We start from the raw sequence: 12,837 nt of genomic DNA, 5'->3' as shown, positions 1-12,837 counted from the left end.
TGTTCAAACAAGCCCAATTATTATACAAAGTAACATTTGATAAGCAGTTAACAGTTAACCCTGGCCAACTGTGCTTTAAGAACAAAGCACGAAATAGTCAGAATACCCACGGAACAGAAAAATGATACAAGGATACAAGGCTTTCACAATTCATACTTGCAACAAAAATTAAATAGTACTTTTATTTTGGTGTGTATGGTTCAGTTTCTGATAATAAAAAACAGAACTTGATTTCTACCTTCTCTGATTCTTTTTTTTTTTTTTTTTTTTTTAGATTTTATTTGACAGACAGAGATCACAAGCAGAGAGGTGGGCAGAGAGAGAGCAGCGAAGCAGGCTCCCTGCTGAGCAGAGAGCCCAAAGTGGGGCTCAATCCCAGGACCCTGGGATCATGCCCTGAGCCGAAGGCAGAGGCTTTAACCCACTGAGCCACCCAGGCGTCCCTCTCTGATTCTTCTTAAATAGTATGTCATACCTGTCCTATAGCATTAAATATATCATGTACCCTTATTTCCAATGCTAAGCTTTCTCTCTGCCCCTCAAAAAGTAATCTGAGGCCAAGGCATACTTGTCTTGCTCCTTTTGAATCCTTTAAAACTTCAAACACACTGGTCAAGTTCTGAACTCAATTTTAAGTTATATTCTTAGTTTTTTTCTTCCTCTATCTTGCTGTATCTTGCATTTTTCTATATCCTTCCAGAAACTGTCTAGATAAGTTATTCAGTTCTTAGTTACTCCCCCTTGACAGCATGAAGTCATTTTACACTCCTCAGAATCTTGGTTTTTTTGTTTTTGATTTTTTTTAGTTTTCAAAACTGAAACTGTCATAAAATTTATTGTCACACTATTGACCCAAAGATGCTCCAAACCTCTCTATATTCATCTATATTCATATACACTCCCCCTAGAGCCCATCGATAATCAAGTCTTGTAATCTCCAGCAATTCTACCTGTTCCTCCTTATCCAACTATGACCGCCCAAGCCAGAGTTTAAATTCTATTTATTTGGGATTTTTAAAAATTTTTTTAGGATTTTATTTATTTGAGAAAGAAGGCAAGCACAAGCAGGTAGAGGGGCAGGCAGAGGGAGAGGAAGAAGCAGGCTCCCTGCTGAGCAGAGAGCAGGACAGGAGGTCAATCCCAGGACTCTCTGAGATCATGACCTGAGCTAAGGGAGCCATATTTCACTGACTGAGCCACCTAGGTGTCCCTAATTTCTAATCATTTCTTAACTAGGGGGAGCCACCTATCCTCTAAGTATTCAGAAATTAGGGAAGAAGATTAACATAGAGAGATTTTACCGGCATTTAATACCTAGGACAAGGAAGATTATTAATTGTCCTACAATGCACAATTAGCACTTCACAGTTTAAAACTGTTCCACCCATTTGAGGCACCTAGCTGGCTCACCTGATTGAGCATGTGACTCTTGATCTCAGGGTCATGAGTTCAAGCCCCACATTGGGCACAGAGGCTACTTTAATAAATGAATAAAAACAAACAAACACGGTCCTCCCATAACTGTCCCCATAAAGAAATGCTGGACTGACTGCTTCTTATCTGATGATAACTGATTTGGGGTCTCACCCACCTCACACCTACAAACAATCTCTGAACTGACCACAGAATGATCTACAATACAACACTTTCAGTGCTTAACCTCAATGACATCCCTACTATTTACAAGATGGCATACATTTCATCCTTGTCAATATTCTTTCTTGAATCTTCGCTTCCAACACAAAACCACTTCCCAGTTTTCTGTGATATACCTTGCTGTTTCACACTTGAAGCTCATTCTTCAAAATGAATCAAGTCTTCCCTTCACATACTAACGTGCCCTCCAGTCACTAAAGCTAGCACATAATTCTACATAATAGAATTCTTCTACACTGTAATTATTTGCTTCCAAATCATTACCTTCTAACTAGTTTGAGAGACCTTAAAAGGAGACTGCAAACATTTTTGTTAGCAATTTCTCTTCATCACAGAGGTAATAAACTGCTAGACTAGTCAGAAAGAGTCTGATCTTAAGTGAACCAAAAGGTATAAATCACAGTTTCAACAACTACAGTATTTTACATATAACATTAGAATATATATTCTACCAATACTACAGTAAGCCTTTGTAATCCACTCCCTCTGCATCACTTTGCTTCTGTTGCACTGACATCTCCTTTGCAATGCCTCCCACAGGCCAAGAACTCTTCTTACCTCAAATGCTCAGCACTTGTTGTTCCTTCTGCCTAGAATACTCTTCTCCCAATATCTACACTTTTTGCTCCCACACTTTATTCTTACAGATCTTTTAAAAAATGTCACCTTATCAGATGAACTCTTCTGAGTAATTATACAAAATAACAAAGCCTCAGGGCACTTCTCTACCTCTAGACCCTCACTATCCACCCTTACTCACTCTGTCTGCATTTACCATCTAACTCATCTTAATCTGTTTAATGTTTTTCTCTCTCAATTAAAATTTAAGTTCCATGTGGGCAAAGCTCTGTTTTGTCTCTACTACATCCTCAAAGGTCCAAAACAGTGCCTTGTGTACCGTGATCACTCATACTTTTTGAATAAATACATTCATTTAAATAAGTATATGACAGTCCTAGCATGACTTTTTAAATAAGCATCCAAAATGGTATTTTTTATGTAGACTAAAACCAACAATCTTTGACTATCTGCACAATCTACTGTCAAAAGAATAAAAAACTAACCTGAGCACATTACATGTGAAAATTTTCAAATTTCAGGTGGAAGAGGATCTAAAAAATAAAGGGTTTTTAAAATAATGTTTATGAAAACTACTGTATACTTTAGAAATGAGCACATAAAAACTTGAAGATAAGTCCAGAAACTAAAATATGGTACTTCACATTAAAAAGCAAAAAGAAGTAAGAATTCATGCTGAGATTATGAACCCACAGTAGACCAAACACAAAACCAAGTTATACAAATATTCCTGGGAGAAGAAACACTGAATCGTTAACACTAACTCTACAAAATACACTTCCTTATAGTATTTTAACTCAAGCAGTTCTCTAGGCAGTAATTTTTCCTCAGCACAATGTCTCTACTACAACAACAGCTTGAAAAAGCTTCTAAGTCTGAGCCCCAGCAAAAGGAAGGAAAATGTATCCCACCTCTAACCAACCAAAAGCAAATTACTCCAAACAAGAAACACAAATATCATGGGAATCTTGATAGCTACTGCTTTTCCCATTCTCAATTCAGAAGACCTCAGCTCTTATAAACCACAAACTTGATATTAAATTTCCCTTACCAATCAAAAGGTTCTAAATGGAAACACACTTTGGATTTTCTTTTAGTTATTTACCTTAAAAATATAAAAACTGAAATACTTTCTTGACATTACATTATTAATAATTCCTAACCCCGACACCAAAAAAAATTAAAACATGGGATATAGGTTCTTTGCATTAGGGATAAGTGATAAGTTATGAGGATTCTAGCACATACATGCAGGAAGAAAACAGGCCTACCACAGAAACATAAGAACATTTTTCCAGACAGTGGAAGGAATCAATCCCTACTATACAAACAAAATACTCCCACTTTTATTATCTAATATGCCCTCCTCCAACAATGATGAGGCAAAGTAAACATTACCTGTATTAACACAAATAAGACTTTCCAAAAGGTCACATCACAGAAACTCACTACTATAGTAGTGACAGATTTATGAACAGATTTAAATTTTTGTAAAAGAAAAGAGTGCTTGGAAACATATATAGCAAGTGAATACCCAATTAGCCAATTCAGTGCAAGTCTTAAATAGCTAATCAATGTAAAACAAGAATGAAACATACAATTTTTTTCACGGAAAATGTCCAGCAAAATCTCAAAAACTTAGGAGTAACCAATTACCAGATGGCTTCACTAATCTTACAGTCCTATTCTTAGTATAGCACACAAGCCTATACACATCTCCCAAGGCAGAGTTCACAACTTTAGAAACTTAAGCCACTTCGTGTTCACTTCCACAGCAAGTCAGGCATGCACCATTAGCAGAATATTGAGGGTAACAAGTTCCCAACTACACAGGCATTCACGGGACTATATATATCAAAACTATGCTGATACCCAAGTAGATTTTCTAATAAATAAACTTGGCTAAAAACAGTATTAGTTAAAAAAAAAAAACAAACAAATGAAAACAAAGACAAAAAAACCCCACACTGTATCATAATCATTTAGCCAAATGCAAAACAATCTCTTTCCAAAGGATCACCTGAAACATACTTTTTCAGCATGTATGTATGTCCACATCATTTTAAGACTCTTTTCAGGATTAGCTAAATGCTCTGGGAACTATACATTAAGAAAGTCTCAATAGATACTAATAATTAAGTACTGTTCTTTCTTTTTTCAGTGCCTTTATATATATTACATATACCTATGCCATGTATATGAATATATAAACAAACATTTTAAACGACTCCAAATTTGTTTTGTATCAATTGCATTTTTTACCAATAACTCCCTTCATCCATTTCTACCACCTTCATTCCCCACCTCTTGCAATCACCAATCTGTCCCCTGTATCTATCAGCTTTTTTAATATCCTCATGTAAGACATAACATGGTGCTTGTCTTCCTGACTTATTTCACTTAGCACAATGCCTTGGAGAGCCATCCATGCCGTTGTACATGGCAAGATTTCATTCTTTTTTTTTTTTTTTTTTAAGATTTTATTTATTTATTTGACAGAGAGAGATCACAGGCAGGCAGAGAGACAGGCAGAGAGAGAGAGAGAGGAGGGAACAGGCTCCCTGCAGAGCAGAGAGTCCGATGTGGGGCTCGATCCCAGGACCCTGAGATCATGACCTGAGCCGAAGGCAGCGGCTTAACCCACTGAGCCACCCAGGTGCCCCGATTTCATTCTTTTTAATGGCTGAACAATATTCCACTGTGCAAACATACCACAATCTCTATATGCATTCACCCATCAATGGACAGCTACGATGTTTCCCTATCTTGGCAATCGTACATAATACTGCAATGAACATGAGGGTTGCATTTATCTTTTCAAGTTACCCAAAAGTTGAACTGCTGGATCATACAGTTCTATTTTCAATTTGATGAATCTCCATACTTTCTTCCCAGTAGGTACACTAGTTTACATTCCCACCAACACTGCACAAGGATTCCCTCTTCTCCACTTGGTATCTGTCTTTTTGATAATGGCCACTTTAACAGTCATAAGGTGGTATCTCACTATGGTTTCCATTTGTGTTTCCCTGATGATTAATGATGTTGAGCACCTTTTTACAATCCTGTTGGCTATCTCTCTGTTTTCTTGGACGGGGGGGATCTATTCAGATCTTCAGCCATTTTTTTAAGTGGACTGTTTTTGCTACTGAGTTTTATGTGTTCTTTATATATTTTAAATATTAACCCCTTATCAAATGTATGATCTGCAAATATCTTCCCCCATTCAGTAGAGTGCTTTCTCAATTTAATGGTTTTGTTTGTTGTGCAGAAGCCTTTTAGTATGATGTAATCCCACTTAGTTTTGCTTTTGTTGCTTCTGCTTTTTGTGTCAGATTCAAAAAAATCATCACTGTGCTCGCTTCAGCAGCACATATGCAAAAAAATTACCACCAAAACCTGTATCAGGAAATTTACCACCTATGTTTTCTTCTAGGATTTTTATGGTTTCAGGGCTTACATTCAAGTCTTTAATCCATTTTGAACTCATTTTTATGTATGGTTTAAGACAGTGGTTGGGTTTCATTATTTTCCACGTGGCTGCCCAGTTTTCCCAGAACCATTTGTTGAAGAGACTACTCCTTCCCAAGTGTATATTCTTGGCTCCTCTGTCATAAATTAATTGACCATATATACTCAGGTTTATTCATAGGCTCTCTTTCTGTTCCACTGATCCATATGCCTACTTTTATGACAATACCACACTGTTAGTTACTATAAGCTTGTAATATAATTTAAAAATGAGGGAGGGTGTGTGATGTGTCCGGTTTTGTTCTTTCAAGACTGTTTTGGCTATCTGTGTGTCTGGCTGTTTTGTAAAATTTTAGAATTAGTCGTTCTACTTCTTTGAAAAAATCCCACTGGAATTTTGGTAGAAATTGCACTGAATCTGTGGATTGCTTTGAACAGCATGGATATTTTAACGACATTAATTTTTCCAATCCATGAGCAACCTTTATAGTTGTCTCTTCAAATTCTTTTAGTAACCCCTGCGGATTTCAATATATAGGTCTTTCATCTCCTTTAAGTTTATTCCTAGGAATTTTCTTCTTTTTGAGGTAACTATAAATGGGATTATTTTATTTTCCTGATAATTACCACTACAAAGAAATGCAACAGATTTTTGTGTGTTTTTATCCTGCAATTTTACTGACTTCATTTTTTAGTTAACAGTTTTTTGATGAAGTCTTTAGGGTCTTCTATATAATATTATGTCATCAGGAAACAGTGACCATTTTACTACTTTCTTTCCAAGGTGGATGCTTTTTATTTCTTTTTCTTGCGCTAGGTAAGATTTCCAGTACCATGGAATAGAAGTGGCATAGAAGTTGCATCTTTATCTTGTTCCTGGACTTAGAAGAAAGGATTTGAGCTCTTTACTCTTGAGTATGATGTGTACTCTAAGCTTATGAAAGATACAATTTCATTAACAGGACTCATTTCTTCAATCTAGAAAATTAGAGATACACTCAATCTGGAAGACAAATTAAATGGATCATCAAATGTTGCTTCACCGATCAGATCTTTGAACTCTTTCCTGGGTAGGAGTACAAACAGTAGGAACAACTATTCATCAAGAAACAGCAACAAAAACAGTAGTCAAGAAATAGTAGAGGAGGGGCAGCTGGGTGGCTGAGTCATTTAGCATGTGCCTTCGGCTCTGGTCATGACCCCAGGATCTTAAAATCAAGTCCCACATCGGGTTCTCTGCTCAGTGGGAGTATGCTTCTCCTTCTCCCGCTTCTTGAATTCCCTTTCTCACTGTCTCTCCCTCTGTCAAATAAATAAAGTCTTGAAAGAAAGAAAAAGAAACCGTAGAGGAAAAGTTTCTGAACTTTTGCTTTTTAAAAAAGTATCAGCAACGTTTTTTTCTCATTTAGCATAAATTTGAAAGTATTTATAAAACACAGAAGGTGAGGGTGCCTGGGTGGCTCAGTCAGGATCCTGGAGTCCTAGGATAGAATCCCACATCCGGCTCCCTGCTAGGCAGGCAGTCTGCCTCTCCCTCTGACCCTCCTTCTCTCATGCTCTCACTCTCTCGTTCTTTCTCTCAAATAAATAAATAAAATCTTAAAAAAAAAAAAACCGCAAGTTGAAATGAGACTTATGCCAAAATAATTTTATACAAAGAGCACTTACCTTAAGTGTCAAATGTCTAGGAAATGGAATAAACAGTCTTAAATGTTACTCCTCCACTCATTTTTTTTTGTGTGTAAGGTTGCGATGTAAATGTTACCATTTTAACTTAATAGTCTGCAGGGTCCTTCCATGTGAAACACAAGGTTGTACTTTTATATAATCCCCATTACAATTAATTTAGAAATACGGTCTTCTTAGACTGGCATATACCTTAAGAAATAAATCTAACCAAATTACTAACTGGATGTGAAAGTAAAAACTAGGAAAAGACTTACATACTACATACATACTACTCAATAAGACTGAGTTAATTTGAAAAAAGAAGGGTACATTTCAAAGTGTTAAAAAGAAATAAAGATATCCCAGTGGCTTTGATAAAGTATTTTGAAGTTAAAGGAGCTAAGTGACAATGAAAAAGGACATGTTCAATAATGGTAAAGACAGCAGTCTTAAAATGAAACACTACGAGGCCAACAAACAGAGAGCAAAAAAGGCTAACGGGAAAATATTCATGGCACATTAAATCAAAGCCATGTTAAAGAACACCACAGAATCAGATTCCATTTTTTAAAACTGTAGATGTATAAGATTGTCTGATATGTACTGATGGGCCTCAATATTGAATAGGTTGATAGGAAAAGAACTGAATGCTTCCAAAATTATTCAGCAACTGAACTATATATGAATAGGTAGTCACAATCAACATATAAAAGAACTATTAGTTCATAATTTTACAACTCTCATTAAGCACATCTCCTGTCACACAGCAAATACCAATCCTATAGCAACTTATTAATTGGGTTTGAAGGTAAAAACTGGGGGAAAATTCACGTACCATAGAGTGTTTCAAACAAGTAACAAGGACTGGGGGGAAAAATTACAAGGATGAGATAATTTGAAAGAGGAGAAAAAGGTACATTTTCAAAGTATTAAAAAGAAATAAAGATATCCAAATGGTTTTGATAAAAGAACTAAGAAGCTAAAGGAGCTAAGTCACAGTATACAAGGACATTCCAGACCCTTTGGAGAATACCATGATCAATGGCAGAAAGGACAGCCCTGATGTGTTTATTTCTTCAAGCACGTGATGACATGGTACACACACAAGAGCAACATGGTATAACAGCTGAAAATCTGGTAGCCACTCTTCCAGAGGCAGGCCGATACTGTGAACACAAGTTCAATCTCTCACCATGGCAGATGAACCTTACATTACCTCCAGAACCCACAAAAAAAGGCAAAGGACCATCTTACTAAAAAAAAAAAAAAAAAAAAGTTGCAGCTGCAGGAAAAACCAATCTGTTACTACAACTAGATATGCTATTTTTGTCACACTGGGTTCTCTGCAAAATGAATGAACAAAAGATTCACACATGAAAACTAAGAAATGTAAAGATAACGCTTTGGTAATTGTACATGCTATATTTAACCTGTTTATGCCATAGTAAGTTTTTCTTTCCCTTTTTTTAAAGTTACATTTATTCACGTCATCTCTATACCCGTGGTGGGGTTCAAACTCATGACACCTAGAACAAGAGATCAAGAGTCACATGCTTTTCTGACCGAACCGCCAGGTGCCCCAATTTTTCTTTCCTTTTGACTGATTTTTTTAATCACCATGTAAAACAAGAGGTATTTTTCCCTTAAAACTATTCAAAAGTTGCTATAAGCAAGCCATTATAAATTCTCTCATTATCTGGCTATTCCTATTTATTTTATTATTTTTCATTATTTTTAAGTTTATTTATTTGACGAGAGAGAGATTACAAGTAGGCAGAACAGCAGGCTCCATGCTGAGCAGAGAGCCCGATGCAGGGCTTCATCCCAGGACCCTGAGATCATGACCTGGGCTGGAGAGAGAGGCTTAACCCACTGAGCCACCAAGGCACCCCCCCCCCATTTATTTTAAGCCAACTTTTTTTTTTAACATACATTAACCCAAAAAGACCTCCCCTCAGTGCTAATTTGATATGCTTAAGGAGGCCACCCAAAGAAACCAGTTCTTTAAAAAGAGGAATAAAAAATTTAGCATAGGACGCTTGGGTGGCTCAGCTGGTTAAGCCATTGCCTTTAGCTCAGGTCATGATCCCAGAGTCCTGGGATGGGAGTACCACATGGGTCTCCCCGTGCTCGGTGGGGAGTCTGCCTCTCCCTCTCCCTGCCACTTCCCCTGCTTGTACTCTGTCAAAAACAAAACAAAACAAAAACAAAAAAAACAAAAACAAAAAAAAAACCTTGAACATAGTATTCTAAGTCTGCATTTCTATGGAGTAGACCATCCAAGTGTCAAGTGTTGATGCTTTCAGAACACTTCAGAAAGTAGCATGGACTGACCTCCTCTGTATCTGCAGTAGAGGAAAGAAGTGGGACTGACTACCTAAGAACAGGAAGAATTCAGATGGAGCTAAGTAAACAAAGCCAACCCTAAGATACTCTGTTACTATCTAGCTGAAATTTAGTCACTTAGGTCATAGCTGAACACAAGCCAAGTTTGTTGAATTGTCTGTACTTTAATTTTAAAAATGTAAAATAAATCATTTTAGTTAATGGAATCATTAACTAAAATTTTAATCAATATATAAGTATCTTTTTCAAATACGTCCAACGTACTGTCTCTTAAAATCATCTACACTGTTTATGCATTTGCCACTTCACCAACAAATCTGTTAAAAATATATAAATCTTACAAGAGCAGAAGAAAGTTTAAGTCATAAAAATGTTCCACAAAAAAACAAATACTCTTTGAATACTCTCAGAATTCACTACTACTGATTTATATTTTCAAGTGAAAAGGTCATTCTCTCCCCCCGCCCCCCATTATCGAAATGTTTTAGCCTGCTATATAAGCTAACTTAATATTAAAAAGAAGTCTGAAAACTTAAGGCTTCTCCTTGGTGTTCTGGTGTATTCTGCATTCCTACCACTAGATGGCAGACTGTGCAGCAAAACAATACCACTGTAGCAAGACTAGAGGGATTCAGGTTTGTCTCCTAAATGTTGAATAGGTTTAGGATTCTAGTACTTCAAAGTGGTGATTTCCAAACCCTGACACCCTACTCCCATCCCAATTCCAAAGAAGGATCTCAGAGGTGAGGTGAATCATATTTTAGTAAGTACTACCTCAAAGGCAACTGTTATTTCTATTAATTTTTAATTTACCAGAATATATAATATGGTAATTACTTAACAGAATAAAAATAACATCACTTGATGTAAGAATAACAAAAGATTTATTTATAGGAAAACAAAATGAAACCATTACAGTGATCCAACATAAAAAAAATAATATATCCACTGTATAAACCCAAGGTGTTTTTCTTCCCTTCCTTGAAGACTGGAAGTTTCAGAATTACCACCCCACTTGTAGGAAAGCAAACTATATAAATATCAAGTCATTTAAGAGTAAATGCCAAAATTAAAAATTCACTTTCTGTATTATATTCTAAGAACTTACAAATACTTTATCAGCCCAGTTACAGGGATATATCAAGGATTCTTAAAAATAACCTAACACTGGACCAAAAATGCACAAAACATAGTTTCCTAAGCAAAATAAAAAGTCAACAAACTCATCTTAAGTACACTGTACTTACCCCCACCAAATGGTCCACAGGAGAAGAAAAAATGAAAAGAATTTCTCCTTCCAACAAGACCAGAAACAGGAATCAAAGTTTAAGAAGCTCCTCAAATGCAGTTTAGAGTACCATATAGGAAAAAAAATTACCTGGGGTCTAAGGACTAATTCTGGAGAAAAGTATGTTATTAATAGGAGGTGATCGAGTGTCCTGGTTTTCCTGAAACATTTCTGGTTTACACCTGTTGTCCCAGTGTCCCATTCAGATAGCACATCCTTTCACTCTCAAAAGTGACCCAGTTCAGAATATAAATTCTCTGTCACCCTAGTTATAAGTGACCTAATAAAAGTCTACAAGTGGCAAAGGAATTAATATACTATCACCACGTACTCCAGGCATATTTGCATTTTTCCTTCTGCGGTGCTATATTCAGGTTCTTCCTCGGCCTTCCTAAAACCCAATCAAGCTTCCATTCTGTTCATTTTGTCCTCTCATCCCCCAACCCTTGGGAATTTTCCTAACATTAATAATCTCTGATTCTATTTTTATTTTACCCTGAGAAAATCACCTTTTAAATTAAAAACATCTAGACAAATGATTCTCAAATTTCTTCTCTAAAAATCAACCTAAGGTCTTCTGGGAAGTTGGAGATTACTAGAAATTTTCACCTCTATATCCAAAAATATCAGGAATATAATAATCTTAACTGTACCCTGAGTGTTCCTTTTATTTTTGTTGTTGTTTTTTAAGATTTTATTTATTTGACAGACAGAGATGACAAGTAGGCAGAGAGGCAGGCAGAGAGTGAGGAGGAAACAGGCTGCCCGCAGAGCAGAGAGCCTGATGCAGGGCTCAATCCCAGGACCCCTGGACCACGACCCGAGCAGAAGGCAGAGGCTTTAACCCACCAATCCACCCAGGCACCCCTTCCTTTTCTGTTCAAATAAATTCAGGTATCTTTTGTTTTCTCCTATCTTCCACAATGTGTGACATGATGCTATAAATATTTATAGATTTATGGGTGAAACAAAAGCCCATTTCTCAGTGGGTGGAGAGAAAATAACGGGCAAAAAGTCGTCCTTCTCATAGCTAAGTTATACTGTACAGTCCAGTCCAGGTATAAAATTTAAGTAAGGAGGAACCCAAAGGATTTTCATGGCTTTTCTCAACAGTTTAAATTCTGCCTAGTCAGAGTGAATAATAAATTGTAGTTATGGACTCTCTGCCACAGTCTACCTCAACCAGAAAACACGAAGTTCATGTCCCAGATGCAATTAGAGCAACAGAATCTTTGTGATCCATCTTACTTCAGCGTTGCAAACCTTAGTATGAACAAGTAGAAATTCTGTACATTCTACAATATTCATCAAATACTGTAATATGCCAAATAGTCTTAGGACTTAGAAAAAGGCAACTGCAGACAAATCTGTTACCATCAGGAAGCTTAGATACTAGTGTAGAGAAACAGTCAGTAAACAAACGACCAAATATATGTCAGATGGTGATAAGTACTAAGGATTTCTTAGCACTTAAATAGGAAGGGACAAGTTTTGGGGGAGGTTGCTAATTATACAAGATATCAGGAGTCTTTAGATAAGGAGACTTAAAAAATTATAGTAAAAATGGTAGTGCGTCACAAGTGGCCTGGAGGCCTACAGAACTGACTGCCATGATCAACTACCAATAGGATACCAACAGGTATCTTACTAAGTCTACTGAAAGATGAAGGACATTTGCTTCATCCTTGCCAAACTCAAGTCTTACTGAACAGAATCTTCTCTTGTTGATTCTATGAAGTTTCAACGAATAGGATCCTATCCTACGAATAGGATAAGGGAGGTATCCTATTAACTCTACATCTGAAGGATGAAGCATGTCTGCTTCATCC

At 36.6% G+C, this 12,837-nt stretch overlaps 1 protein-coding gene across 27 annotated transcripts in view; it reads right to left on the bottom strand.

Annotated features, from left to right (window-relative positions):
• PICALM (phosphatidylinositol binding clathrin assembly protein) overlaps positions 1-12,837 on the bottom strand; it is a 111,669-nt gene that overhangs the window by 77,987 nt on the left and 20,845 nt on the right. The gene's annotated exons all lie outside the window — the stretch shown is intronic.

This window comes from Mustela nivalis (assembly GCF_964662115.1).
Source record: "Mustela nivalis genome assembly, chromosome: 9".
NCBI classification, from domain to species: Eukaryota; Metazoa; Chordata; class Mammalia; order Carnivora; family Mustelidae; genus Mustela; species Mustela nivalis.
This window is presented reverse-complemented; position numbering and strand designations above follow the sequence as displayed.